At 35.6% G+C, this 6,574-nt stretch overlaps 1 protein-coding gene and 1 non-coding gene across 2 annotated transcripts in view; both read left to right on the top strand.

Moving 5' to 3' along the window:
- The window catches only part of LOC126773769 (RING finger protein nhl-1), a 440,095-nt gene that overhangs the window by 383,631 nt on the left and 49,890 nt on the right, over window positions 1-6,574 (top strand). The gene's annotated exons all lie outside the window — the stretch shown is intronic.
- Window positions 183-254, top strand: Trnae-uuc (transfer RNA glutamic acid (anticodon UUC)). The gene has a single exon. It is a non-coding gene; the product is annotated as a tRNA-Glu (tRNA).

The following is a 6,574-nucleotide window of genomic DNA, read 5'->3' as shown; positions in this document are numbered from 1 at the left end:
AGTGTGAAAGAGCCTAAGGCTAAGTTTGGACGTGACGGCAGAGACATTCATCCGTCGTATACGATTCCTTTGATATAAAGCTTTCCAGTACAGATGACGTTTTGTGTCGAAACGTACACACACCTAATCAAACTCTTGTAAAACACAAGACGTGTCTCTTTAATTTGTAAGTACTTAACATCTCCCGTATGGTCTAGTGGCTAGGATACCTGGCTTTCACCCAGGAGGCTCGGGTTCGATTCCCGGTACGGGAAATTCTTTTGATTTATACGTATGGCATTTGTGTTGCGATATAAAATCATTAATAATAATTTGTAAAAATATTTATTGTTAATTTTATAAATATTTTTAAAAATAGAATTATAATTCTGTTCTTTCGTCGAAATCAATTGGTGAAATTAAATTTGAAATGTCAACAATAAGTTTCTTACACGAAAATACAACAAACATTGATAGTGGCTCTTGTAACCGCGTAATATATTACAGTATAACACTAATAAATAAAATTAATTGACTTAATCGGTCAGGTAATATCTTTGTTACTAACTGGAATAGTTAGTAATTAATAGTTGAGTTATTGTTCCGAACTATATTGAGGTTATATTACAGTAACAGTTCAAAGCAATATTTGTAAATTGATTAAATGAAGTATCGTAGTATTTTGAATATAATAACCAACCCGCACTAGAGCAGCGTGGTGGAATAAGCTCCAAACCTTCTCCTCAAAAAGAGGAGAGGAGGCCTTTAGCCCAGCAGTGGGACATTCACAGGCTGTTACGGTAATATACTTGGCGGTTTATCTTTGTGCAAACCCCTCTGGATAGTAACCCACTCATCATATATACTACCGCCAAACAATTATACGTATTATTGTAATGTTAGAAAATTGAGTGAGCCAGCTTAACTACAGACACAAGGGAATTCTGGCACATTGATGATGCAATGAATGGTTAATATTTCTTACGGCAATAATCACTATGAGGGTTGATGACCACTTACTACGAGGTATCCCACCTGGCCTATTATAAAAAATAATAATAACAAACAAATAAAATGTTTTATAAAGGTTCTACATATTCATTTATATTTTCAGGCAATATATACTTGTTATAAGCGAATTAAACTCAATATCGAGGATCATTTACGTAGCTCTCGTTTCCCGGCTTACTGCTAAGTTAGATAAGATTTAAGATTTCTACCAGCAGCGTCAGATCGAAGCTGACTCCGCTAACTTCAACTGTAAAAATTCACGGCTCGGTCTTCGCTTACTCCCGTCCCGGAGATATTTTATTTTAACGCTAGCAAGAACGCACGTATTTTTACGCCCAGTGAATACTAAAGCGTCGCATTTAACTGTTTTTGCTGCATTTAATTAATGTTACTAAATAGTAACTTACTTCAGTTATAAATGGAAAAATATTATGTCTTGTCAATGTTCAGCGTTTTTATCTTTTGTTATTTATAAGAAAATGTGTCTGTATGTAGATAATCATTTATTTATTCATCTGTTTATTTATTTAATATCAAACTACCAACAAAAGTTACAATAGCCGATTAGGAAGGCGGACGAGCATATGGGCCACCTGATGGTAAGTGGTCACCAACGCCCATAGACATTGGCATTGTAAGAAATGTTAACCATCGCTTACATCAACAATACGCCACCAACCTTGGGAACTAAGATGCTATGTCCCGTGTGCCTGTAGTTACACTGGCTCACTTACCCTTCAAACCGGAACACAACAATACCAAATACTGCTGTTTTGCGGTAGAATATCTGATGAGTAGGTGGTAACTACTCATACGAGCTTGCAAAATGCTCTACCACCAGTAAATAGATAGTGGTTGGTAGATACTTGCCATTTGTTTGCATGAATATGTCTGTTTGTCCTGAGTCTAGGTGTAATTATAAGTATGTATTTACAAAAAAAAGTAGTATACGTAGTATATCAGTTGTCTGGTTTCCATACTACAAGCTCTGCTTAGTTTGGGATGGCCGTGTGTGAATTATTAAAATTATTATTTAAAAAAAAAAACATAGTAAAACATAATGTAGACTAAACAAGATAAATTGCACTTTCAATTACAGGTAATTACAGCATGCTTATTATTAATTTTACTCGTATGTCAACTGAGTGACCAAAATATAACATTAATCACATTTTAGCATCAATCAATCAATCAATCAATCAACAGCCAATCGTTGTCCACTGCTGAACATAGGCCTCTCCCAAGGTGCGCCAAAGCTCCCTGTCCTCCGCCTTCCGCATCCAGTTGGTGCCCGCCACCTTCTTAAGGTCGTCGGTCCACCTGGCTGGAGGGCGCCCCACGCTGTGCTTGCCGATTCGCGGTCTCCACTCTAGGACTCGTCTGCTCCAACGGCCATCGGTCCTACGACATACGTGACCAGCCCACTGCCACTTCAGCCTGCTAATTTTGCAAGCTATGTCGGTGACTCCGGTTCTTTTCCGGATAATCTCATTTCTGATCTTATCCTTCAAAGATACTCCGAGCATAGCTCGCTCCATAGCACGCTGAGCGACTTTGAATTTGTGGACTAGTCCCGCAGTTAATGTCCACGTTTCGGCACCGTATGTCATGGCAGGCAAGACGCATTGGTTGAAGACTTTCGTCTTCAACCAATTTACATTTTAGCATAACCATACTATTTTTTTGTCAAATAATCTCTACATACCTGTTGTCCGTGCCTTTGTTGGTATACCTTTATTATTGTATTTTACTTGATGGTAGGGCCTTGTATTCTACCACCAAACAATAATAGGCGTTGTGTTCCGCTTTGAAATGTGAGTGAACCAGTGTAACTATAGACACAAGGAACATAACATTTTGGTTCCCAAGGTTGGTGGCGCGTTGGCAATGTTTTTCACATCGCCAATGTCTTTAAACGATGGTCACCCATTAGACTTACTTGATGTCCGCCTTCCCATATAGTATAAAAAAAAACATGTTTTATATTCATGTTTCAATTCCAGTTATATAGGTAGTAAGTATATACAAATTTTTATGGGACCCTTATAGCATTTTCATGGGTACAGCTCTGTCTTCGGTGTTAAATTATTATACCACTATTACTTCACTAATCTTATACTTTTTTTAAATCCATTAGATACTGTAATGAATATTGCCGCCACTGGCACTTAATAAATAGTTTTTTTTTAGTGACATAAGCTTAGAATGTGTCAGATTTTGGTAAAAAAAAATACAACAGATACCTTTAAACATAATTTATTTACTTTGTTTTATAAATTAACTCATACATATTCTATATATCACTAAAAACCAGTGGTACCCTTTCCGTCTTAACGAGGAGCGCCACGGGATCGCTTTCGCATGCTACCGTGACGCTCTGGCGGCCGGCCCGCTTATGCGGGCCTCCATTCTCTAGTCAGGGTTCCCAGGGTACTGTGAACTAGTTTTATACTATTCCATGTTATTTCCCTGTGCAGTTAGCTTATCTTTAAAATTTGATCCTAATTGACACTAATAAAAGTCAGTTCTTAAAGAATATCAAGTATTTGCAAATCAACGCATTTTATTAACCACGAAAGATACTCTCTTGGGAGAAAATTTCACCGTATGTTATTACCGTAAAAGTTCGCGACTTATATCTTTAAACTTTATTAACGTTAGTATAAATATTTTCTTACGAATCATATTTGCTATTCAAGTTTTCATATATTTAGCACAAATAATTTTTATATACATACAACGCCGACCCTCGCCCTTGATCCCCTGATCAAGGGTGAGGTTGTCTTTCACTAGACATAAATTGCATTTCAGTTAATGTTATATAAATAATAAATACAACATTGATAAAAATCAGTCAACGCTGACGTACCCTTGAAAATTGGTTTTGACAGGTTCGCTCCCTTTGCTACCTAGCGCCTAGTGCGATCGCTCTTCTTGCTCTACCCCAATAATTAATAGAAGAATTAATTAATTATATACTTTAAACTTTCACGGTGTATTGCGATGTATCAAAATCCTCGCAGCGAAAATGTGGAATCTCTTTCTGGCGTCTGTGTGAGTTGAACATTACAATCCCGGTATCTTCAAGGCACAAGCGAATAATGCATCCTAGGCAAGCGTGTTCCATCTTAAGCTACTTCAGTACACTACAGTAAAAATTGCTTAATAATAGGTAACAACCAGTAACAACAACTAATATGGCTGTATGTAAAGCTATAAGAAAACTTGAAGAAAACCAATATCAAACTTTTGAAAATTCAAATAATATAACCTTATCACAATAAATGCCCACGGATACCATAACATTTGTACGAACGGATATTGAAATCAAAACCGGTAGCAGAGTATCAAGTTGCGATTGCAATATCATATTGATAGTAAAATATTATTGAACTAGTTAATTGGTTTTCAATATTAATAGCAGGACTTTAAGCTTTCCCGTTTCAATTGTTTTAGTAAATATCGGAACTATCTTATGTATAAACAATTTAAATTAACGGCTTTGTATTTAATAATTTAGTTAATAAAAGATTTTCTTCTATAATAACGGTAGCGTCTTCAAATCTAAACACATCCGAGTTTTTCAATAACTGAACTTGAAAATGTAATTCGCGTAAGAATTTTTTTTATCAAACTTATTTATTGGAAGCATTAATAGGAACCTAATTTATAGCTTCATCTATACATATATAATGATATAAAACAAACATGAGCCATTTTGGCTCAGTGGCTTGAACATATGAATCTTGACTCTTGAGATATAAACCAAAATTGCTAATCTTTTATTTGTTTTTGGATGGGTTAACTACATTATATTTTCAAGGGTTGACTTCCTCATTGGTCTAGTGGCTAGATGTAAGGCCGCAGACCGGGAAGTCCTAGGTTCAAATCCCAGGTCAGGCCAATAAAAATTTTACAATAACAGCCCAGAGTCTGGATGGTGGAAGTGTGTACACTCCCGTCCCTCGGAAAGCACGTAAAGCCGTAACATGTGCAAGCGATCCCGTAGCGCTCCTCGTTAAGACGGAAAGGGTACCGCTGGTTTTTTTAGTAGGTATTCCGATATTCGGGGCGCACTCGGCGCCTTGGCCACCGGCGATATTTTGATTGTTACTCATCCCGAAATGTCAGCTGTCACATCGATTGAAGAAGCCTCGTGTTATAAGCTTTAAAACATTATCCTCGAGAGGTAAGGATTTTCCCAGTACACTTTATTTTAAGCTGAGGCATCAAAGAAATATCATCCAGCTGTAAATGACGTCATTTCCTTGTCAATATTATGTATAAAAAAATATAATTGGTCAACACGCCTGATAGTAAAATGTTGCTGATCCATTTATCGTCCAGATAGTCGGAATTACGTTTCAACTAGGAAATGTTGCTGGCACTTTAGTTACGATTCACGTGTTCATGTTTTGAAGAATAAATTTAATTTTGTCATTTATAAGCATTTTTTATCATGTTACATAATTTTCTACACCTATATTACCCTCATCATTATCATCATCATCATCAACCTTCGTCATCCATTGCTAGACATAGGCTTCTCCGATGGCACGCCTCTGAGTTCGATCTTCAGCTCTCAATCTCCATAATATACATTACCTTTTATATAATCATATACTATTCTACAATATACAATACATAACAATACAATACATACATCAATCTTAATACAGAATTAAGAATATAAAAAACTAAGAAACATACCTAAAGCTGGTTTAAGTCATTATCAATGCTTCTGTTACGAAAGGATTCCTTTAAATCACGCCATGACGAGGGTTGGGTAGTCAATACTTTTTGTTATCAGAATAACCGTAGAATTACCATATTTTTTTTTTATTTATTACCTCAAAAGTCGACGTGATTCATTGGTCTATTTCTTCTATAAAATAGTCTAACGTATGATAGTAAATTGTAAGAAATGTATTATTTAAATGAGATAAAAAGATAAAAATATCTGCAACTGGCAGCTTCGCCCGCATGTAATTAGCATCGCTCTGCTCTTAGTGTTCTTATCGCATTGTTAAAAGCTTTCCAAAACGTTGTTTAAAATAAAGGAATACCAAAATATAAATTCTTTTCAACAAATATATACATAATATTAACGTGAAAAATGTACATTCACGGGCTTGTTTTCCATTTATTTCGGGTTGGCACAGTATTTCTAGCACTTATGAAATATTATTTGGTAGACTTTTACGACCTGAAACTTTTACTAGTGTATTGGTTTCCTGTCGTTATTCGGGTACGGCGCTAAAGTGTTATGCTATGATACGCTTAAAAAAATAGTCGGGTTTTAGAAAAGCCACAGCTTAAGATGGTGATTCTACATTCATTTTCCGAAACCACTTATATGTGCTTCAATAAAATTGCTCCGTCAAAAAAGCAAAAATTTTATATTCTTCTTGGTCTCTTTTTAATAGTTTAATATTATTATTTCACATTCTAATTTGAATATCATATCCAAAGTTATGAGCGCATGATATATAATTTTTCACCTTGTAAGTACCACATTCGAATAATAACAGTTACAAAATAATTGAAAATCTAGCAAACGACTGATTCAGGCCCGTTAAAGAGT

Source organism: Nymphalis io, chromosome 15 (genome assembly GCF_905147045.1).
Source record: "Nymphalis io chromosome 15, ilAglIoxx1.1, whole genome shotgun sequence".
Classification (NCBI taxonomy): domain Eukaryota; kingdom Metazoa; phylum Arthropoda; class Insecta; order Lepidoptera; family Nymphalidae; genus Nymphalis; species Nymphalis io.
The sequence above is the reverse complement of the archived record's forward strand: the minus strand, read 5'-3'. Positions and strand labels throughout refer to the sequence as shown.